At 47.6% G+C, this 24063-nt stretch overlaps 1 protein-coding gene across 2 annotated transcripts in view; it reads left to right on the top strand.

The window, feature by feature from the left end:
• LOC8024530 (poly(rC)-binding protein 3) overlaps positions 1-24063 on the top strand; it is a gene marked incomplete at its 3' end in the record, with an annotated part of 460140 nt that overhangs the window by 283796 nt on the left and 152281 nt on the right. For both annotated transcript variants that reach the window (XM_042289920.1, XM_042289921.1), the window contains 1 exon segment: positions 9119-9222.

Below are 24063 nucleotides of genomic sequence, written 5' to 3' on the forward strand. Positions count from 1 at the left end.
AATGGTCGCGAATGCTTTATGCGATGAATCGAACGCGCCTTTAGAAAAATACAGCATCGGCTGTCCTTTTCTTTTCTTTTTTTTTTTTTTTGTTTGCGTCCGTTACATAATGTGTTGCCAATATTGACGGAAACGAGAAGGAAAAGCTTGTCTTCTGTGTTTACTCCAACCTTAGGTGGAACTCTTTGTGTTAGCTTGTTTCTTCCGTCCGCCGCTATTTTTATTTTGAGCATCTTTTGTTTTGCTGTTGTCGTATCGAATCTTTCCACTCTCTACGTTGCTTCGTTATGTGGGGTAAAGAGTACACACACGCTTGGGGCTGCGTTGTCTGCTTATTTTTCCTCGGATTAGGAGAGAGAAAGAAGAATCACGGTGGAACAAACGGGCCGTAGGAACTACTGATGGAAGAACACAATACTCAGACAAGAAAGTCTGCCAGAAATATACGTTGACACAAATGACGCGGATAATTGGTGCGATTAAGGATGATAACGACGAAATGTCAAGACGGGAAGTTTCGAGGACTGGCAGACATGGCTGAGAAAAACGGGGACCATGAAAGGGGGAGATGCAACAGGACCGAAAGGACGCCGTTGACGCGGCGGCACTATAGGAGGTATTCACTGGACGCCATATTTGTGGACGATGTTTAGAGCGCATGCCCAGAACGAGCTCACATTAATAGCCTGCTGAGACCGGCAACCTCGATGGTGCTAAATGCACGCTCCAAAAGGACTGCGGAAGCTCGCCGTCAGCACGCGCTCAGCAGTCGCGCACACAGCTATGGCCGCCAGTAAATACTCCCTATAACTAGGAATAAACTCTTCCTCCGATTTCTTTTATTGATTTGTATCGGCCTTTTTGTCTCCCAGTAGCTTTACATGTGTATCCGTCTAGTAGCTTTACATGCATATCCGTGGTGGTTCCGATTGTAATAGACCACTTGCCATATTACCCAAGCATCAAGGAGAATGCAGGGATTGGTGTTTCACGCGCCACACGCGCACGCCTTCCCCGTATAAAAGATTCGAAGTAAATAACCCAAATAAATCGTCAACGAACAGTTTGTTTTAGGTATTTGCTTTAGAAAAGTTCCTACTGCTGAGGCCAGCACGTGCGGCGCGTGGAACACCAATCCCTGCATTCTCCTTGACGCTTGGGTAATAGAGCAATAGGTCTTGCACTCTAAAAACAAAAACGAGACGACACAAAGGTAGGACGCGTTGCACAAGCAACGCGTCCTACATGCGTCCTTTTTTTTTTTTTTTTGTCTCTTTCGTTTTGACAGAGTGAAAACGGCGCGGCGTGTTTTTCGAACGCCTGGTCCCCCAGCACGAACTCCATGCCTACCGCCGTGCGTTGACTTCGCGCACGCTTTCGATGTGCACGAGGCGCCGAAACGTTGTCGAAGGTAGAAGCTCGCGTTGGAGGCGGGGCATATGAAGCTCCTCCCTGCGGGCCTCAATCTGTCAGTGACTATGGTGCGTGCAATTTTAACTAACTCGCGTGCCTTCTTACTCCTTCGCGTAGTTACAGTACGTTCGACGCTTCATTTTTGAGAGCGTTGAAGCGTTGCAGTGCAAAGTGGAGCTCTCAAGTTTAGTGCGCTATGTATCCGGGAGGTAGGGACAACCAATACACCATGTTGAATTAACCTGAGACTGGGGTAGAGAAGAAGCATCAAAGCGTAGAAGGGACAGAAAATAGACACGACGACGTCTGAGACGTCGTCCTGTCTATTTGCTGTCCCTTCTACGTTTTGATGTCTCTTCTCTACCCCAGTCTCAGGTTAATTCAACATGGTTAATATTCACCAGCTCGTCTGCACCCTTACGATTTTTTCTATAACCAATACACGTCAATACAACGCGGAGGAAAGAGAGAATAGGAAACTCTATAAATAGAATGCAGTCAAAAGGTTAATAAAGCTACATATTCCTTCCCGAGTTACGTCCAACGCGCAACACCGTCAACGCAAACTCAACGTCGACGATTTTTTTTTTTTCAATTTTATTTTGAAAGGGCATTGCCAGACATCAAGCATTACCTCTTAAATGAGCTAGTGCACTAAGGGAGCACTTTCCACCAAAGCGCAGCCGACGCTACGAGCTGATGGGACGAATCGGACAGCGTCAAAAGCGCACCATCGTGGTGCTCGCCGATGGTGCTCGCCATGTCTCTGTACCTGTTTTATTATCGCTGAACCAATCATAAACAGACAAGGATCAATTACTCGCGGTTTTGACGCTGCGTGATTGGTCCCGCTAGCTCCTAGCGTTGGTTGAGTCTGGACTTAAGCTAAAACAAAGCATATATTTTATGGGGAAAAAAAAAAAAACGCAATTGCTTGCCCGTGGTTACAGCGTCACGCAGTGTACTAGTGCCTGTGTTGCCCATCAGAAATTTGGCGCATTCGCTGGCGGCTCACCTTCCGAGCCTGCATACGGCTGAAGCCCCTCGGGCGTCGCAAGTTCTCGGCAGTCTGTTTTTCTTTGCCAGTTTGGCCTGTTTCACTTCAGGGATTTACCCTCGGAATTCCTGCGACACATAAATGGCATATCGAAACTATTCCGTCGGTTTGTGCAACGCACAGCGCTCTACTGTGTGTGTGTGTCTTCTTTAACTGGTCCTCGTTTTTTACCGCTTTTAATTCTGAAATGCAACCGAGAGGTTGTGGGATCGATATCCGTGTTGCGTGTCACAATTGCGGTGCTTGCGCAGTATACTATGCATATTTTGACATTGTCGAGGGTGTCGTTTTAGCCGACATGATCTGTAATCGTGGCCGCAACTGCCGCCGTCGTTTTTCCTCTGAACCTCGCTGATGTCTTCGTGTATGCATCAACGGTGTCTCCTGTTTGCTTATTCAAGCGAGCGAGTGTGTCAGTTACTATCATTCGGTTAATGTTGTTTGTGGAGAAATCCAACCGTAGTACGCCATATTGCCTTTCCGGCGAGTGAGCGCGTGACCGAGCATTCGTGCGCAAAATGTAATGCGATTGCCGTTCGGCTTAACGGCATCAATTTGTGCCACCGTCAGACGGCCGGAGACTCGAGCAGCGTAAGCATCGGCCGCTTCCGGCCAAGACGCCGCTACCTCCGGCCCCTGCATTGCCCCGATGCGCCCCGCTTCTCGCTCTCCTTTTTTTTTTTTTCTTGCTATTTCGGTGTGTGTTTGATGGAATACGATAGTCGTACGTACTTTCTTTGCCTTTTGCTGCGATGGAAACTTTTTCCATTTCTTTTTTTTATATTTGGAAAAGGGACGAGTAGGCCGACCCCTGCGACCGGGCAATAAAAAGACTGCCCGGTGTCCTCAGCGGGTTGTATAAAATGTGCTAATACACAGCTCGCGAGATCTGTTTTCCCAACTGTTGCTTTTGACGGTGAATACATGTGATTGATGAAATGGTTTTTAGGGTACTTCGGAAGAACCATACTCCGCGTCGACTGTTTCGTGGTACATTCCCAAGGCCAACGTGAACGTCCACAACGGTGCAGCCCCGCGCTGCTGTGAAAGTGCTCGGCTTTATCTTGCGTCTCATTCGCACGCGCTGGAAGCTGCGCTATAGCCTCGGCGACGTAGCACAAAATAGTTGAAGCCAAGAATAGGTCTCAAAAGAAATTGTTCAAACGTTTGTTATCGGCGAGCGCGTACACGTTGCTAAGGCCGGCTCTTTCACCGCCGAGAGCGATGTGGAGAAGATCACACGCCTTTCGGCGTCATCTGCTTTGACAGAGTTTGAGTACTGCGGATGCTAGGCTAGCCTTGACAATGTAGCACGAAATAGTTGGCGCCGAGTATAAGCCAAATTCACCAGGGAGAGCCAGAATGAGTAACACACAAGGATACGTAACGTGTTTGTTACATGTCTACGGAAACATTGTTTTTTTGTTGTTGTTTTTTCTCGTATAGAAAACGGCATCTGTTATCTCTCTCTCATTGTGCAATATGTAACACTCTGCCTTTGGAGTTTGTTACGTTGCAAGATTGAGACTGGCTCGTATTAAATGGTATACTTTGGCCTCATTAGATCAGCGCTTCCAATTTCACCCGAAACACAGCCGTTGCCTGAAATATTGAGTCCAACCACACGAAGATGAACGTTCGGAATTCTCTCAGCTTTGTCTACGCTTACTAAGCTTACACATTTTTCATCTTTTTCTTTTAAACGTTTTACTCGCATCTTTGGCATAATTTTACTAACGCACGCCTCTATAGAAATAGGGTAACGGGTTACACGAGGGTAAACTTCACGGAACTTTTTTTTTCCCGTAAGCTTGCTGTTTGCCTCGTGTTGGACACAATTTCGGTGTAGAACGAGTCTGAGTCGGGGCATTCTCGTTGCTCTGCCTGGTCGTCCTTCGCTGGAGAGCAAAGAGCAAGCACGTACACGGCGGGCCGGGGGCAGACTTTCCGCTCTGCCTCGCTAGCTTGTAGTCTAGAGAGACCAAATGTGTCCCTTCCCGCAGGGGACGCGCATGAAAACGTAATAAGAGGCAGCGAGGGACAAAAGTCGTCGCAGAACGTTAACTCCATTAGGTCTACGCTAATTGCGTTAGTGTTTGGCCGCGGCGGCGCGCGAGTCGGATTAGCATTTTTACGGCCGGGTTCGGGCAGAAGACGTCCACTTCTCCCGACTTTTTCCCCCCCAATCCGCGACATGTTTTCGCCGGCCGCCGTTTGGTTTTCGGGATATGCTTGTTGTGTTTCGGTCGGTGTTTCTAGTGCCGCTCGCTCTTAGCGACTGTTGGCGAACGACCGAGCAGTGCGTGCATCGGTTAGCGCAACCTGTTGAGGAGAATGGAGTTCGCCCCTTCTGCTTGTTTTCCTCCGTCCCTCGGGACTAGGTTATGTTAGTGCGCCTCTCTTGTCCTGGACGCGAAGAACTCGTGTGGCGAGGACCGACGGTGGCTTTTAGTGCGGGCGTGATCCGGTTTTCGCTCGCTTGGGACGGTGATCAGGGCCTGACTGCGTGGGACGGCTTTACTGTCGACCTACTGGTTTTAACGAGGACACGGGGAGATGCGGGAGGTACTGAAAGATACTGGCCGCGTAGCGGCATCAGTCTGTCAGACTGCGGAAGCGTATGCTGCAACATGTATAGCCTGCATCGTTAACGCGGTTCGCTGTGCCCGATAGTTTTCTTGCCACGTCACATGGCGTCTTAGGGGCTGTGACACAGCAGGTGCCGTGCACGGCATTTGCTGTACCGGAAGTGGAGGTTTTTATTTTTTTCCCCTTTCTGGTTTTAATTTGCTTTATGGCGGTTCTTTTTGTTTGTTTTTTCTTGCCCGGGGGGGGGGGGGGGGGGGGCGGAGGGGGCGTCTCTGCTTTTGTCATTGGACAGAGGCTTGGAGTGTGCTCATCACGTGGGTCCGGACATCTACTAGCACGCTTTGCTGGCTGTCGTCAAGGCCTCCGCTATTGTTTTCGGTCCCCAATATCACTATAACAGTGGGAGGCGACAGCGACGAGGAACTCCAGGCTCTCAGCGTGGTTGAAGCCCTCGCTGAAAACGTACGCGTGCGCGGCGAAGCGTTCACGTATTCTTAGAGGCGTGCGCGTTCTTTTCGCCGTCCACGACATTTGATGTGTCCTGTTTGGACAGCCGTTTAACCTTTGTCGATGTGATTTGCATAATAACGAATATGCTCGTGCCCTGCGCTTTATTGGTCGGCACATGTTCCATCACTTTTTCCTAAGAAAGTCTGGATGAAAAGGGAGCTGACGTCTTTACAATTACCCGATTTAGACAAATTTTTTTATTGTTATTCTGGCTTGCATTTGTTTTCTGTTTTCTTCTGTACTCCGGTCTATTTTCGAAATGTGATTCGATCCACGTCGAGCCGTAATCGGAAGTACTTTCAGCCGTCTCTGCGCAATACCTTAGGGATATTGCGAGGTCTTATACCGTTCTAGTCTGCAGATCGGTTCAATGTCTCAAGATTAGCGTTCATTTCAATTTGGTTGCTGAATCGCTTTCGCTTCGCCTCTCACTTCCCGGATCCGTCGCGGTCTTGTGGTTTCGTTCGACTTGTGTTCGCATATCCGTCCGCGGGCAGATTGGAGACGGTTTCGGGCGGGGCGCTTCCAACGACGGCGGTTAGTCGCGCGTAAACTCGGCTCGTAAAAATTATTGTTATCGATCGTCGAACGGGCTCGGATGTCGGCTCTCTGACAACTCAAGCGAAATGAAAGCATTCAGCGGAGAGCGACGACGACCGGTATTCGGGAGAAAGACGGGAACCTTCTTTCGAACGTCATACGCGCGGCTGCAGAAAACGACGATCCGGCAGGAGAATCCAGCAGAATCTCATTACCTTAAGAATGGGCTCTCTTTATTCTTTATTTAGTTTTTTTTTTTTTTTTAACGTTTTAGTCGGGGTCGGCAATGCGACTCGCATTTGATTACTTTGCGCAAGTTTCCTCATCCATTCCTTTGCTTTCCATATTCTTTTTTTGCCATTCTGAACCGTCAAGAGCAGGGTCACTTGTTTAGAATTGCACGTGGCAGGGCAGAAAAAGGAGGAACCGGTTGCTTTTTCGGGCGGCGCCCCCACCCGATATGCAGTTTATGGTTAATTTTGCAGTTATTCTTGTTGATGTCCGTAATTTATAATCATCACGAGCCTTTTTTTTTTCTTTTTTCCGTTGTGATTACATTTTATTTGTATCTAACAAAATTTTCAGGCTTTTTATTTTGCACTATGATTAAACGTAATTTCTATTTAGCAAAATTTATATTTATGCGTCCCTTATAAATGATCCGTAGCGTGTTTCTGTCTAATAAAACACGGTGAGGCCGGCGAGGTTAGGGTCAAATTGTTATTGTAATTATTTTTATTTCCATCTGGCTCTTTTCTCAGTGTTTATACTGGGCAATTTTTGCAGATCGTGTATTCGAAGGACGATATTGGGAGCTCGGAATGCTATCTCCGAGGCCGGCTCTCAATCACGCGTCCAAAGCTGTGTCCGGCCTCCGGAAACGATTTGTACGGTCTGCGTAGCTCTAGGCGCCCGTTGGCGGGAAGAACGGAACATTCAAACTAAAATATACAGGTTCAAAGTTGTGTGCGGGAATGTAAATGCTAGGGCCCATAATATGAGCTGAGATAACGAAACGACTTGTTGGCATTTGTGATTGTAGCGGTATTATTATAACTTCCAGCGCGACGTGTGCGAGCACTGCAGAACCGAGCGTACCAAAAGCGCCATTAATTCGGACCTGGTGGCGTTCAAATTGTTGGCGGGGTACATCAGTCGGCGTTCAGGTCAGAGGATGTCAGGGTCGTTCGGACTCTTATGCGTTTCATTCTCCTACTCTCGGTGATCTGACCCCCCCCCCCCCCCCCCCCCCCGCGCTCTCGTCTCCTCTCCCTCGCTTTCGCTGCTCATTGGTCTTTTTTTCTTTCTTTTTCTTTTTTCTTTTTTTTTTTTTTGTAATGGCCACCGGTTGATTTTGAGGTAGCTGATACGGGGCAAAATAGAAAATCACTTTATTTGTCATTTAAAAAGAGCTAGAATTCAAGGGACTGTTGCCCATAGTTATACTTTTTCTGTGGCTATACTTTTTTTTTATTGTCGTTATGCTTGGACAGTTTTCTGCAGTTTTTGTCGTCCAACCCAACTACGCCATATTTTAACGTGCCAACTGTCACGCGAAAACTGTCTATTAGCGCGCGCCCGAGCTGCCTATGCCGACAGCGTCTTCACGACTAGACGGCAAAATTAAGGATTCCAGAGAAAAAAGAAATGTGTGTGTGTCTTGTTACCAAGCTGCGGGTGTTTTCCGCTGGGTGCGTCTGCTCTGACGTGACGGACGCTGGATGGAACACGGCGCCAGATGCCTCTCCGCTTCAGCGCGTTCGTAAAGCAGTTCTTGTCACCGTTGAGGCACGGAACTAGGATCAGTGCAGACGCACTGTCTAAACGACAGCCGTATACTGGAAGTACCAAGCTCTAAATTACACTACACACTCAAACAACGACTTTAAAAACAAGCATGTCTTCCGTATAGAAACATGGGGAAACCGGGTCCGCGACAGGCTATCACTATTCGGTTATCAAAGAGTCATTGGTGCGCGCTTTGTCCACGCCTATACTATGCCTTTTCCATAAGGACGGTGCCATCATGAATTTCGCCACTTCTGGTATGAGCGAAAACATACTAAAATCCGGTTTCGTTGGAGCCGACGCAGTTGTCGAAGTTCCCCTCTGTCGGACTCGACGCAAGTGTGTGAATCGCCCATTAAAGTGTGTTCGCTTCGGAAGAGGCGGAGGGAGGAGGAGTTGTCGTTACTTTCCTTGGTCGTAAGCTTTACGTAGGCGCTCCAGTTCAGCGGCTGTTCTATTTTTGTCATCACTCCCCGCTTGGCCGACCAACTGTTGTCCGTCAACGCGGCTGTCGGCGCTGACACTTCGTCCTCTGGCAGCACGAACTGAAGGAGTTTCGCGCACGTATACGGATGGCGGAATGATTTATGCGCCGAAACAAACGGCACTCGATGATACAGAAACCGGAAGCCGGCTCCTGTTTATTGCCCCGGACCTTATCACAAAACGCACAAACACTGAATACTCAGCTGGGCACCTTGATAGCACGAACTGCGATCGCTGTCGCCTTTTGTGACGGAACGCCGCAAACTTCTAAAACCAGCGCCGAAATCAGCGTTACCTGAGCAGCAATTGGCTTACCAACTAAAGAGCAGCGCTAAAACTGGAACAGCTGCTGAAATGCCGTTCGTCCGCATACTACCCTTGTCACACCGAAGCTCGCTTCTGTTATCACTAGTGGTCTTCGAAGTCACTGGGTTGCGTGACGTTGTCGTCCGCGAGACTATGGAAAAAATGGGCAAAACAGTGCAAAAGTTTTAGGAGAAAGGCAAAAGCTTTTACAGTACAATGTGCTGCCTTGTGTTGTTTGTTCCTGCGCTGTCCTTGTATTGTCCTTGATTGTGTTTCCTCGTTTAATTTACCATAGTGAATAAACTTGTTTCGCCTCGTTGCGGTCCAATGCAAATAGAAGGGTTCGAGATTGCATAGGGCACGGTTCGCCGGGTCTGATTTTTCGCCGTTCCGGTCGTCGGCCTAACCGTGACGCCTCTGTGTGTGCAGTTGCGAGACCTCCGCCTGGACTGCTGCGCCGCCGTCTCCTCAAGACGTTGTGGGCTCCTCAAGCAAGCCCGCCCGCCCCACCCTCCCCTGGCAGCACTCTCCGAGTGAGTGCCCCTGACTCTTCCGCGGTTCTCCTACCCCGTCCGCGGAAGGCCGCCACCGGGTGCCTCCGCGCGCGCTTTGCTTAGGGTGGTGCCTCCGCTCTTCCTGGTACCACTTGCGCACCAACCATTCTCCTTAGTATCGTTTCCTCCGCTGTTTCCCTCTGTCATCTTTTTTCGCGACAAGAATAGTCGTTTGGTCGTGTTTGCGATAACGTGTCCGTCAAACAACTGCGTGTCACCGGCCGAACGAACCAACAGCCACCAAATCACAAGGCGGGAGGGCCCAATTTTAACGTCACCGTAAGGGGCGAATGCAGGATGGATACGAGCGTTGCGACAGCGTTCGGCTCAGACTCGTGTCCAGTCTGTGAGGTCCGAGCCGACCGCTGACTCGGCGCACGTGTCCGTGCCAGCGTTGCCTCTTTAGGTGACGTAGAATGATCAGCCCTACTGTCTTGTTATCTGGGAGGGGCTGTACGAGCTTAGAGATAGAGTAGTTTCTGTAGTCGACCACCGGCAGTCGCACGGTGACCTTAGATTACGGGTTTGTCATTCGAGATGCGAGAGGTAATGGGAGCACCTCTTGTGTCTCTTCATCGTACATTTCGCGATGTATTCCACTATGTGGAACTTCCTTAATTTTCAACTTTTAATTGGTAGGAGGAGCTACGTTCCATCGCGGAGCGAATAAATGTTGAACCGCATGTAAGGTTTTTAGAGAGCGACGAGACGAGCGGCGGTGGCAGCGATTACAGTCAGCGACGAGCGACGGAGATTTCTCGCTGTCGCTGATCGCGTCGCTCGGTTTTTGGATTTCTAGAAAACGTCGTTTGCTGTCGTCGCTTTCGTGCGGTTTGCCTCGCCGCTCGATTAACCGAGCGACAGGGAAGCCGGTCGCCGTCGCTTGTCTCGCCGCTCGCCAAATCGCTTACGTGCGATATATACTTTATAGTTTCACGCGTATTTCTGTATTGCTTTTTTACTATCCTCTACAACCCGACTTGCCCTGTCGCTGAACCAAACGCACAGAATTTGCATAGTTTTTTTGCATGCAAGTCGATCGTTTTAGTTTTAAAAGTAGACTGACTGAGCATTACCGTGAATTGTATACCTGAATCTTTTATGAGAGGCGAGCACGCGCTTTTCGCACAATACTCCGTTCACCCTTCAAGGGGCCATGAAACGATTTTTCTACTTTCGCTAAATACTAGTTACAATCAGTCCCTAACGTTAATAAGTCAATAAAATTGAGTTGGTTTCTCTTTCTAGGCAATGGCAGTCGCCAATCAAATTCGAGAAATATGAGCATCGTTCGTCCCCTTAACTCGAAGACAGAACAAGCGTATCCTATGCGGCCAACGCTAATCGTATCCTATTCTATGCCGCCAACACTAATAATAGCCACTCGCTGGGGTCAGCAAAGAAGAAAACGCGTGCTAAGCTCCAGGCATCGTTAGAGTTCGGCTATTCACATCACCGCAGTGGTTGGACACGGCCCACTACCCGAGTGTCCGCCGAGGCATCCATTGTTACGAGCCGAAGTCGAGTGCTCACGCAGTGTTCTCGTGTCCAATCCATGAGCCGCGCTCGACTGTCGTCCGGCGAGTGGTTTCGACCCCAGAATGACGTCACCAAGCTCTGCGATCGCAGGACTGAAAGAAACGGTCCCCTTTCATCCTCGCAACTTCACCGCGACCAGGAGACGCTTCTGAATCAGCGGCGGTCCGTGCGAGTTAACTTGGGCCAGACTATAGACCAGTACGACTCTGCAACGTTGCAAACGCTGGCTTCCGCAGTGCTTTGGTTGCGTGTGCCGGAGCGTTCACACTTGCGTTAGCAAGGGCAGAAAGCTCGCGCTGAAGGCGCTCCGCCTTCAGCGCGTATCTAGTATCACCAGTATAGTGTTGGAGGCTATGCGTGGCTAGAGCGAAACTGAGTTCGCATTCGATTCTCCCGTGATGTTATTGTGGCGCAGTTTGCGGCCAGGATCATCTGCTAATTGCTCAGGTGATCGTTCTTGGCTGCTATGCAGCGGATGTGCGAGGCTTAATGGTGATAACGAAAGCCAGTTGAGCGTTTCAATGCCGAACCACTTATTTAGCATCTGCAAGAAGGAATTAATATCCAGCGTCGGTAGCTGCTCCCAGCATTTTTCTTGCAACAGAACATGATACAAAAGTTCATATGCCGCTTCCATAACTGTTATATATGTATATAATGAATCAACTGCAATATTTTGGCGACACCCTTTTCAGTGTCGAGATTTTATGTGAATAATTGAGTATTAGTAAAATATTTGTATGGGCTGCTTTATAGGTTTATTTTTTTATGTTAACACTCTTGTTTAGTTATTACCGTTATATGCCTTGAGATATGAATAAATTAAAACCAAATTAACCGAAGGAGTGAATGGAAGCTTGGGGACAATCTTAACGAGTTCGGTGGCTTTGTTTGTAGGAAAGCGTATTTATTTCACCTATCGATATTTATTTATGCAAGTTCTACATATAAAATGTTATTGATGTTCCTAAGCAGATACAAACACTCCCTTAAAATTTGAACAAAACGTCGATTTGGGTGCTGTGATCTTTTTCGATTTTAGTGTTATATACTATTCGCTTTACCCCTGATTTTGAGCCAGTAAGAACTATGCACTGCAGTTCATACTGTCCTTCATAAATCAACATGTTGTTGCCTCGTATTGCGCTTCTACGCACAACTAAGCAGCTTATTCTGTGTTCGAGCGAATCAAACCTGGCATGCTAGGGATGCTAACAACAAAAGTGGTAACTGAAAGTAAACATTGTTTTTTTTTTCGGTTTAACAGGCCAACACACGCATCTTAACATTATATTTACAGTGATATGAATGATAAATAACTGTGTGCTTATGCTCCAAAAGTTGGTTATGCTGCTCCAAAATGGACCTTCGGCTTTTCCAGAAAATGCTCCAAAACGACTCGGACCAATCACACTGCTCTTCACGTGCGAAATAAGTATTTCGCTCGCCACGTGCGAAATAACTGAGGAAGTAGTCGATAATGGCAGCATATGGCAGGCTGTTTACAGAATGATCGAAGGAGCGACTCGCCCATGCTTCACTCATGCATTGGGCATTACGTAGACGACTAGCAACAAGCGGTTGTAGGCGCGTGCCCCCTGTCCCGCGTTGGTTTCGCCCATTTTTGGATGCGTTGTCGGTGTCGTTCGAGCGTTTACGCCCCCGCTTCATCTGTCCACGCCAGCCGAATGGGCTGGTGGTGGTTCTCCGCACGACCGTGTGCGAGCATTGAAAAGGGGGAGGAAGCGTTGATGGGGGAACCCGTGTCGCTCTCGGGGCCCCGCTTACAGGTCGGCGTGCGCGCGGTCGCTGGCGTGATTGTGCGCTCCTGCGGGCCGGGAACGCGCGCAGGTGAGCGCTGCTCGCTCCGCGCTCGACGGGTCGGGCCGCTGTGGTGCGCAGCATTAATTAACCTTTGGTCGGCGAGGGGTCGATCGACGCCCGCCCTGTCCCAGCTGATGGCCTGCCCCTTCTCCATCTGCGTACTTCGAATTCCCGTTGCAAAGCGAGTTGATTTGGGGCACACCCCATTTCCTGTCCGAACATATATTGTGCGCGTGATGTCTATCGATGCACGCGCAAGATTTTATACCTGGTGATGTTTAGAAGAGTGCCTGTTAGGTATGTCCAGGTATTAGCGAGTCGCGCCTGATCTGACAAAAATGTGTGCCTGCAACGCAACTCCCTAAGTAAAAAAAGGACTGTGCTATATATATATATATATATATATATATATATATATATATATATATATATATATATATATATATATATTAATTTCGTGGCCATTGATGCTTAATTTTTTATTAGAGCGTCTGCAGTGATGTTCCCTTCAAGGCCGGTTCTTACATGCAGCGAAGCGCAGATGTAGTGCTGCTCACCTGTCGTCAGCTACTTATCGTCTGCCAAGAGCAACAGTTTTGGCGGTGCGATACAAAGCTGGTGAATGCTCCCGTCAACACGCGCTTACTGCGTGGTCAGAGCAGCAAGCGCTGACCACGATATAACCTTGAATTCACACATGCGCTCCGCTGCATGTGTGAATTCAAGCCTTCATTCTCCCACTTTTATATATATATATATATATAGTCTCGTTTCTTTCTCAATGTGCCGGTAGTGGGGCTCATGGAAGTGTCAAACTTGTCAAGTTGGAAAACATATACGAGTAAAAGGCTGCAATCAGACGCGAATCTGTACAATCGGGAATACAGTGTTCTCTTTTGTTCGTGTGCGTGCGTGCGTGCGTGCGTGCTTGCGTGCGTGCGTACTTGCGTGCGTGCATGTGTGTGTGTGTGTGTGCGCGCGCATGTGTGTTTGTTTGTTTTTGTTTTTTGTGGCTAATGGGAGGGGGTAAGGGAGAAATTCAGACAGCATGGCAGCTTTTCACATAACACAGCATCGCAATTGTAGGCTAGATGAGGAAGATATTTCTTTACATGCGCTGACCCCTTGCACGCCGCTGCGCTGACGTTTCCTTCTGCCTGACTTTTATGGGCGCTTCGCGTTTCGCCGTCGTCGGAAGGTTCGAGGCTACACCTTTTGGCAGGGATTCGAGCAGCAGCGTTTCCTGGCGGAGCCGGTATTCGCTATATTTTGTCGACGCTACCCCGTTTACTCGAGTAGGCATGGATTGTCTTCGTGAACCGTGACACTTGCGTGAACTATATATGAATGTTGGTATCGATACCTGTCTTTCTTTGCTGATAGACAGACACTCGCAAGTTGGGAGCTGTTTTTTTCCCCTCATTTTTTCATTGTGTTTTTTACTTCGTCTCGTAAGAAAAGTTAATGAATCGTAATAGGGGTTCAAATTTACTTGAAATACCGCGTTTTTCTTAGCCGTATGCACTACACAGACCGGTCGATAATCATGCCATCATTGAGGGCGTGTTCTGGTTGTATATTTAAGAATGAAACCAGTGTTTCAGCAGAAGCGACATCGTTTACTAAACCCTCTTTTCAAAACGGGGCATAATTTTGCATATACTCGTGGACAACATTTCTTGGCTTTTCTGAGGAGAGGAGGAGAGCGCGCGCGCACGTTTAATCAGCGCCCTGCAGGGGAGAGGGCACGCGTGCCCGTACCTTTGACTGCATTGCAAGAAAAAAGTTTCTACCGAGTGTATGGTATACGAGGAATAGTTTTGCAGAGGGTGCTTAGGGGATCATTTCGCAGAGTACACGGGGAGTCATTTTTGCTTAGGGTACATAGGGGGGCATTTTCCACAGGCTACAAAGAGATAATTTTATTTCAGAGTGGTCTTGTAAAGGTACGTCCAGTTTACGACACTGCGTATGAGCGCATGTCTGGCAAACTTGTAAGAATGAGCAGCTGTTCAAGAGATATGGAGAAGGTAGAGTGCCAGAGACTGCCGGATTCTTCGAGGCGTCTGAGCGTGTAATTACCATCCAGTAGGCGGATTATCTTTTTAGTTTTGGTCATAATCTCCGTGATCTTTTATAGACTTTTTTTTCGTCTACTCTCGTTTCCGGTCACCTGGCTATGCGGTATGGGCGACAAAGGAAGAATAAAGCATTTCAACCTGCAAATAGCTTAAAAATAACATAGAGGTGAGGCAAAACGAGAACGGATGACGGTTCCGCTTATATCTTGAATCTCTTGTATACGTGTGACGAAACAATGTTTTCGCACACACTGGAGGTGACGACGTTCCAGGTGTAGGCGTCCTTGTGGAAAAGGTGTCTGTGCAGTGCACCATGAATACCTGCCGCCAACTTGCGCCGGCAACGAGCGCTGGTTTAATATGGACTCCGGGAGCATACCGTCGAAATATCTTACTGCTAGGCATAGTGCTGATGCGATTAAAGGTGGGGCTTCGATGTTCCCGAAAATATCTTCTTGACCGCTTGTTTCTCTGGTATCGTTGCAGACCCACAAGACATTGTGACGTCGTCACGTGATAACATGACTTCGCGTAACATCATGACGTCGCGAGGTTACCGGACTCTGCTATGTCACGTGACGTCGTATCACGTGACAGCGTGTGATGCCACAGTCCCGTGACCTTATGACGGCACGTGACTTCACACATTCATGGCATGTGCCCAGCTCATTCACATCATATTCTGTTCTCCCCGGTACTTGTCAGAGTCGTCAAGCTACTTTTTTTTTTATTTATATAAATCTAATAATTGCTATGGCGCCGCAGACATATACGCGTCGGTAATCACTCCCGTCACTGTGTGCGATTACGTAGTCGGCTGAATCCGTCCTCCGTCACTGTGTGCGATTACGTGGTCGGCTGAATCCGTCCTCAGCGCCTGTAATTACCCCACCGTCGAATATGGTATAACGCGTATTCTGATGCATCTGGGACGACATTTCGTCTTTCCGTTTCCACATCGCGATTGCTGTCCAATTGGACGTAAGACCTTGACCGACTTCTTCCTAATCCCATATCTTAAGCTTTTTCTTTGCGCCTGGAGGTTGCCTACTAACGTACGAGCTGGGGCGACTTTTAAATAACCCGAACCAGACGAACCTTTTTTTTCGATCTTGCGCCAGCGGCGCCTTGGTTGCGGGCAGACATTTACGTAACGCGTTACAAGTAACGAGTTACTTCCGCCTAGTTACTGATTTCGGTAACGAGTAATGTACTGAGTTACTTTTTAGAAAAGGAACGAGTAACGTATTTAGTTACTTTTGAGGCCAAGTAACGAGTAACGGTATCTCGTTACTTTTGAGGAGTAACGTGTCAAGACACCGCCTAAATGGCCATGTTTTTATGCTAACCTGAGCATGCGTCTATTGCGAGAACGGTAGGTGGGCAACCCGAAAAACAACTAAACAGTATGACGGTACAGCAACGTATACCGCTGAACACGTCAGTCGAACAGTTCGACTGATGTGTCCGGCGATAAATGTTGCTGTACTGAACTCTACATCTACAGCTGGGAATGTCCTTTATTCAGCGAACACAATAAGGTTCGTTGGTTGAACCTTCTAGAACCGGGTACGAACCACGACCGGCTTTATAAAGCCGGTCCCGGTACGGACCGCATGTAAACCCGGAGATTGCGAACACGGGAAAGTGCAGAACCCATTATTCGCTGTCCTCAATGAAGGCGCCGCTCCCGAAAATTCACCAAGTCTTCCTGAAGCACAACCCTGCCGTTCCTTCGAGCGCGTCGGTAGGACGACTCTTCAGCGTCGCCGGATATGTATTCTCAGGGAAGTGGGGAAACATAACTGATGAAAAATTCGAGAGGCAGCTGCTTAAGTGCAAGGAGCACTAAAAAAACCAATAAACCATGGAACAAAAACACTTGAGTATTCGGTCCTCAAAGTAACGTGAAAAGTAACTGGGTACTTTTGAAGTAACTCTCGCTTTCCTTTTGAGAATCATTAGTGAGTAACGTATTTAGTTACTTTTTGAATGAGTAACGAGTAACGGTATTTAGTTACTTTTTTAGGGTAGCGTGTACATGTCTGGTTGCGGGTATAATAAATACCGCGAAAGTGATCAACAACAACTCTCGTATGAAAGGGCGTGCAACGCTGGCCGCGGAAACTCGTGCAGGAAAAGCGCCGGCCCGCGAGCGAATGCGCGAGATTGAACGAACGTCTCGTAAACCATTTGGGGCCTGCCTTCGGCAAACAAACCTCCCGAGCGAAAGCTGCGTATCCCTTGGCCCAGTTTATTGCGTACGCGGGAGGCTCTTTGTTGCGTGGTGGAGCGGCACTTCGCTGCGCCAGCGGCCGTCTCTGCATAATGCATGTGCGCTCCCCGTTGCCGACTGGGCTGCGTGGAGGTGCCCGGAGGAGGCGGTGAACGGTCGGGCAGCGAAAAGGGAAGGGGCATTGCCTGCCCTAACGAGAATGAATAAGGCAGCCTGGGGAGAAAACGAGATTGTAGGCCGACGCGGAAGAGCTGAACTCCTTTCTGCGGGGAAACGTGGGACTGGAGGAACGGGTTGTTTGCAGCACAGGGTAGCCAGGCGACGCCAGCGAAGGGGGTGCGGGTGGGTGACGAGAGCATCCGCTTTCGATCTTTTGACGACGTGGAGGAAAAGATTAGTTGGAAATGGAGTGGGCATCCAATGATCCACCCAAGATCAAAAGGTGAAGGATGTGCGGGAAGAACTGCGTTGTGCTAGGGTGGCTGGAAGGGGATGTGGCAGAGTCGGGGAGCGGGAGAGGGAGCAGCCGATCAGGACGCAACGGTGGCGCTGCTGTCGGCACCGAGATGCGTCGTTCGCTCGCATCCGCTGCGGTTCGACTGCTTACTTGTTACGCGAGGAAGTGTCGCGTGCGATATGCGCTCCCTAAAATACTTTAAAAAGTTAAACTATATCGATTTTGGACTTGGGATTCACGTAACGCAACAATAAACCTGCCACGTTTTTGTCGTCGTCAGGAACGGAGAAGGAGGGAGCCTTTCTCCTCTTTCTTTTTCGAAGAAACGTACCCCGTGGTGCATTTGGGAACAAAGTAGTGTGTTTGCCGTTTTACTATCGCGCTGGTCTGGACGCATAGGGCAATCTTCTCCAGGAAGAGCAAAACAAACGAGCACTTCTCGCAACGCGAACAAGTCTTTCCTGGCGCGGCGTCTGCCATTGGCATCTCAGAGTCGATGAGCGCGCCACCTATCGTCGTCATGATACACTAGAGCGCCGCCGCACATGTAGCAAGCTGCGCGACTCTGACAACTCCCCTTTTAGCCACCGTAGCTGCGCTGGGATGAGACAGCTCTGAGGCCTGGACCCATAATTTTGACCGGAATGCCGCGTAACTCGGTTCTCAGACGGATGTTTCAACATAGAAATCTCACGGATGCCCAGCTGTATAGAAGGACCTTATTAACGTCACATTCAAACTAATTATGGCGGAGTAACACTTTGTTCAAAACGCCTAACGTCCCTGGAAGCATTCTCCCCAAAAGTTGCCTTTAAAATGGTTTAGAAAGTTAATCTACAGGAATCGATCATTTGATTGAGAACTATTGGCCCTGTGTTTCCGCTCATTCTACCTATATGTACAATGTGCGGCAACTTTTAGGTACAATGGGTGGCAAAATTGGCTGTATCAACGTGGCTCCGCGTGTCATATGCCCATTGTATCCATAGGTACAATGGGCGGCAAAATTAGCTGTGTCAACGTAGTTCCGGCCATGGGATGAGCATGGCTTGAATTCGGTTGGTGAAGCTAAGATACGGCACGGGAAGCATTTTAAAGCGTTACTAAATACCTCTCAATCGGAACGCATTTTGAAGTTTCGTTTACCTATTACAACGCATCTCTACGCCAGTGGTTCTCGTTTTCTGTGGCGGAAGTGTGCAAATAACGTGCGCCGTTACGCATTCTTTGCATGAAAGGTGTGAACCAAAACAGTAAAGTTTATTCTTATATTGTCATTCAAGCAGCACAGCGTTTCATTCCGCCGGATTTCGCAACACTTCCTTTTCTCCTGCGAAGGAGGCGAGGCTGTTGAAGCGCGCTTTGGCCAGGAGGAGCGGGACCGTTGGGGCAAAAATGCGCACCGCTAGGAAACCGAAACTTAGAAACGCGTCTAAATGGAGTATTTTTTCGGAACGCTGTAAAATGCTCCGCGTGCCATATATATTCGTAAAGTACGCGGATTCGGCGGTCTTCGATAATGCCCTAAAGTTTACAAACTGAAACATACGTCTAAGTTTACTAATTAAAGAGGTAATTACTCGAAAGTACTTAAGAATCTAGTCATACCAAACGTTATTAATTTTCCTTAAATAGGCCGTTCGGCTAAAACCAATACCACATTTTTTTTATTTTTTTTTTCTGTGCGGTGCTACTTTTTGCAGGAGGTATTTGGCCCGTGTTTTGAGAAACACCCTCCATATACCTTTCAGCGTTTGGCATCTCGGAGAACCAATATTTTATTTTATTATTGAGTTTACAGACATGTCTAAACAAATTTGCGGCGAGTCGTTAGTAAGCGAATTCCAACTCCGTGCCGTCGTGATTCTAACCCCAACTGGTCCTTTCCCCAGGTAGTCTTTGGTGCGTCCTTCCTAGCCTAAACCGATCGAGCTCCCCAGCAAGTTTCGTTGCTCCACCGCTGCCGGCATGTATTGTGGGTTCTGTAGTCTTTCTGTACGCGCGACAACCCCGCTGTGGGTCTGAGCGAGCGGATCACGAGACGACGCGAGCTTCCTTGTGCACTGCCCCCTGCCTCCTGTGAACTACAATTATGGCGGCGTCACGCATGCGTGGAACGCTTAGTGAGATCGGTCTATTGCCGAATAACGTAAAGGCCCCACCATCTCCATTACTAAAAGGAAAGCCACTTGCAATCTAAAAGTTATTCTCAATATTTCACAAAAGCGAGTTTTTTTTTTTTGTTTTTTTGTTTTTTTGTTTGTTCTGGAACGTGTTTCGGCGGAAGTACGTCTCCGGGTCCCTTGAGGACTGACTCGGCTCTCCCGCTGCGCCACGACGACGCGATCATTCGCGTAGACACTCCGCGCAGCGAAGCGTGGAAGGTGACACGAGACACGTCGCGCCTGTTACGTCGCCCCCTCGACGTGTTTACACTCCCCACGCCATTGCTAGGGGTTGCTGTGGGGCCGACCGATGTTTCCTCGAGGCTCTCCCCCGTCCCGACTGCTTAGTCCGTAATTTGGGACTAACTGCCGCTCGAGCGGGGGTCCTGCGTTTCAAACGACTCTGCGGGGACACTGCGGCCGCCAGCGCGAGCACGCACGCCAGCGTTATTTTCGAGTCGCGAAACCCTCTTTATTCGATTAAAAGACTCTCTCCACGAGGAGGAGTCTCGAGCTCGGCGCGTTAAAATTTGAGGATCACTTTAACCTAACCGGCAGTTGGGGAAGTACCCGAAACACTGCCAACAATCGCGCGCCTTTTCTTTCTTCTCCAGACGTGGTCGTTTGCCTTTTCACAGTGACAGCGCGCGTGCTTTGCAGATTCCGACGTGTACGCTGTGTGCGGTAACGAAGTCGAGAAGGGAAGGGAAGGGGGGAGGGGGGGAGGTAGTTGACCTCACTAGTCGGGGGTGCGCGACGGACCTGGTCACGTGTGTGCAGTAGTTGACGCGAAGGGATATACGGGTACATCTTTTTTCTTCGATTTTTTAGTGGTGGGCTGTGCCGACTCTGGGAATAGGAAAACAGCAAAACGTGTGCGGACGAAATGTTTGCGATCCTTACGGAACAAGCTAAGTTAGACTCTATATGACGTCGCCTTAAGCGTATCGGTGGGAAAACGTACACTCGTGGCAATATTTGCTTCACTAGTTTTAGTGAGTTGCCGCTTAAAGGTCGGTTCACGCAGGGGCTTTGGCTTATGATTTCTCACGTTACATGAGGAGTCAACCGGGACCTTGTGTTTCGTATGTCGCGTGCAGGGCTGCTCCTTGAACCGGTCTCCACGCTTCATTCGAAGTTCGGATGTTCCGGTAACTAGCGACGTAAGCGGTCGTAATCTAACGTAACGCAGAAAAACGATCCTTTGCGAACCGACCTTAAAGGAACCATGCTTTATTAATAGAAGTCTACCGAATTCGATTAGTGAGGAATCGGGAAATTCATTTGTCTACGGTGGGGTGAATGTTAATATCTCTTAGTTTCATCGGAAGACGTTGATGAGGGACTTTGTCAAATGCTTTGGAGAAGTCAATAAAGATGGTGTTAGTCTGAACATCGGAATCGAAATTTGAGTATATGTCAGTTAGTAATGCTGTTTGTTGAGTTTCACTTGAGTATGACTTACGAAATCCGTGCTGATACTTAAGAGGGTTATGAGAGTAGAAAATTGATTATGTTTGAATAGAGAATATGCCATGAACTTGAGTGAAACGCTGGTGAGCGAGATAGCATGATAGTTACTGATTAGTAGGGGGTCGCCTGTCTTATGAACGGGTATGAAGTTATCAAGAGCGGTGTGTTCATCTGAAAGCGGAAGCCCGTCGACATCCCCAAAAAGTACCGGATATATTATTTTCCAAGACGTTTTTGGTTTTATGGTTAGAATGTTGGGAGATCGTGACTGTGGAATTTAAATTTCGTGTGACTAATGCCTGATTTGTAAGCCCTTGCGCATTCGTGGTAGGCTTTCGTAGAAGCTGGAGTGTAAACAACCTTAGCCCGCGCATAGTCTTTTTTTTTCTGTTGGATTGATTATGAATTGTTTTATTGTACCAAGACTTACTGTTATCAGATATAGCGCTGGTATAGTAACAAAAGGTTACTGTTATCAGGTATAATGACGTGCCGTTTGACAGTCATAGGTCAAACGTTATTCAGCTGCTTCGAAATTGGGGAGGGAAAAGAGAGAATTTAGTTTTGTGTTAATACTTGTACGTTTACTTTGATAATGTCGCTGTAGGTCTACCGTTCTGCAAGGAATTTATGACGGTGCCACTGTATTTCTTGAATCTAAAGACGGTTTTGTCTCCTCACCCTCGGTGTGTGTGGCAGTGCTGCCTAGCGGAACGGGGTACGTGCTTCGGTAGGTGCATATAAAAACTGAGAAGGCGAGATAGTGAACACGCAGTATCTTGCCTTCGGGCCCTCTATCGAAAATTGCTCGGTGCTCGCTCTCGTTTTCTTCTTTTTTTTTCTTCTTTTTTTTTTTATTTTTTTTTTGCTGGTGTTTTTTTTTTTTTTTTTTATTTAGATAACATGGGCTGGACACGCATGCGTGCGCTTCGGCCGCGGGCGAAGCGTCGGGAAACTTTGAAGGATCAACATTGATTCATACTTGAAACCTTGAATTCATTTTTAAACGCATTTTTAAACGGAAATATGGTCGTTCGAGTGTGAAAGCAAGGCGAGGCTTTGTTTACCTCTACATTCCAGTTTTTCTATTTTCTTTTCCTATTGGACATGCGTGGGCTGTGCATGCTTCAGTCTTTATAAGGGAGCCTGTTCTTGTGTACAATATATATTGCAGCATATCGCGCTACCTTGGCTCCTACGCCAGGTAACGTTCAACCTGATTTTGTTTCATTTTTTTTTTTTTAGCGTTAAAGATATCGAGTGCTTTTTAAATTTCCGCAGTGTCGCCACAGTACAATTGTATGACTCGTCATGCAAAGGGAACTTGGTTCTTTTTATCGAAGGTTTCGATACTCGTTATGTCTGCTGAGATCACTTCTCTACAATGAAATTTCATTTACTAGTCGGTGGGATTATATTCACTTTTTGAGATTACTGATTTGACCGCTGCAGTTCCAACTATGCTATAGATCCCGAAGACGACCAGAACCAGGGTTAAATTTCCCGCGATCGCAGTCGAAACACTGGAATGCATGGCAAGGAAGTTGTGCTTGCTCAAAAAAAAAAAAAAAAAAAAAGCTTAATTGTGTTTATTTTTACGTAATACTTTGGAACAATACGGGACTCACAGTATGCTTGCAAGCACGACGTTTTCCGCACAACTCCAGAGTTGGCCCTGAGGTCGACCTTCAAATCCTAGCTGGTCGAGTTACTTCGACACTTAATTTCGAACGAAAGGCGACTCCGCTTCTGAAACGTAAACTCTAATTTATTTTCAGTCTCAAGCTCTTATTTATCATCAGTCTCAGTGACTTTAACAAACAGACAATGAAGTGTACTCCTAGTTCATAACCTATAGACCTTTTCTGTGTACTCTCGTTCCCAGCCACCTAATAGGCGTATCCGGTATGGGCGACGAAAAAATAATCCAACGTTTCAACCTGCAAATAGTAAAACAATTAAGGGGAGGCAAAACGAGAAAGTGTGACGGTCACGCTTATATCCTAAACGCCTTCTATTGGCGTGGCAAAGGCAAAACAATGTTTTCGCCCATACTGGAAGTGACGTCAATTCAAGATGGCGGCGCACTTGCAGAAAAGGTCTATAGCAGGGGTTTCCACACCCCGGCCGGCGGGTGGACGCGGTCGTTCCACGCGCCCGCCCGGGATCCGCTGCTATGAACGCCAAAACTAAGCGCGCGTAAAGAAAATGGAACCGTGACGCGCATTTAAAGCGTAATCGGAAATATCAGAAAGAATGGGAGCAAGCTGCAACAAACCGCGCGATCCCTCGCAATAATATTTATTATACAGTAATCCCCGCGATTAATATTCGTAGTCCCCCGCTTCGTGTCTGTGTAACTGTTCTAAACTTCCTTAGCGTTTTCATGAATAATGAGCCTGGTGTCGTGTGCCATAACTTTTGCCTATTTTGATCCGCCGATGTACCATTCTGATCAGTCTTCTCCCCTGTGTGAATATGCCAAAGTTCCTATGCGCTTTGATTTATGCCTGGCGAGTTCTCTAGGTCATAATATTTTATGTCATACTTAAGAACATATTACCCATATAAATAAAGTGTATGTATTCCTCCGCCTTACATTTATTTTTTAATTGCTCTAGTATAGTTTTCTAACGTTTATTATGCCTATTTATTTAGTGTATATATATATATATATATATATATATATATATATATATATATATATATACATACATACAGTAGTGAACACAAAGATATATTTTGGTTTTACGTGGGTAACTTTTCTTCGAACTGTGATACAGATGTAAAAATTGTAATGGAACGCTACATTAACGTATTTATAGAGTAGAAACTGATGCTTACTTAAATATGAACAAATCAACTAGACGTCGAGCAATGCTTTTGTAAAAGAAACGAAATATCATATCTTTTTGTTCACTACTGTACATGTGTATATTTTTTAACTAGTTTCCGGTCCTCGAGTTAGGTCCCCATCCGGCCCCTTAACCAAAAAGTTTGGAGATACCTGATCTATAGAAACAACTTTTATACTGTATCATATAG

This window comes from Ixodes scapularis, unplaced genomic scaffold (assembly GCF_016920785.2).
Source record: "Ixodes scapularis isolate PalLabHiFi unplaced genomic scaffold, ASM1692078v2 PGA_scaffold0__279_contigs__length_252992795, whole genome shotgun sequence".
NCBI classification, from domain to species: Eukaryota; Metazoa; Arthropoda; class Arachnida; order Ixodida; family Ixodidae; genus Ixodes; species Ixodes scapularis.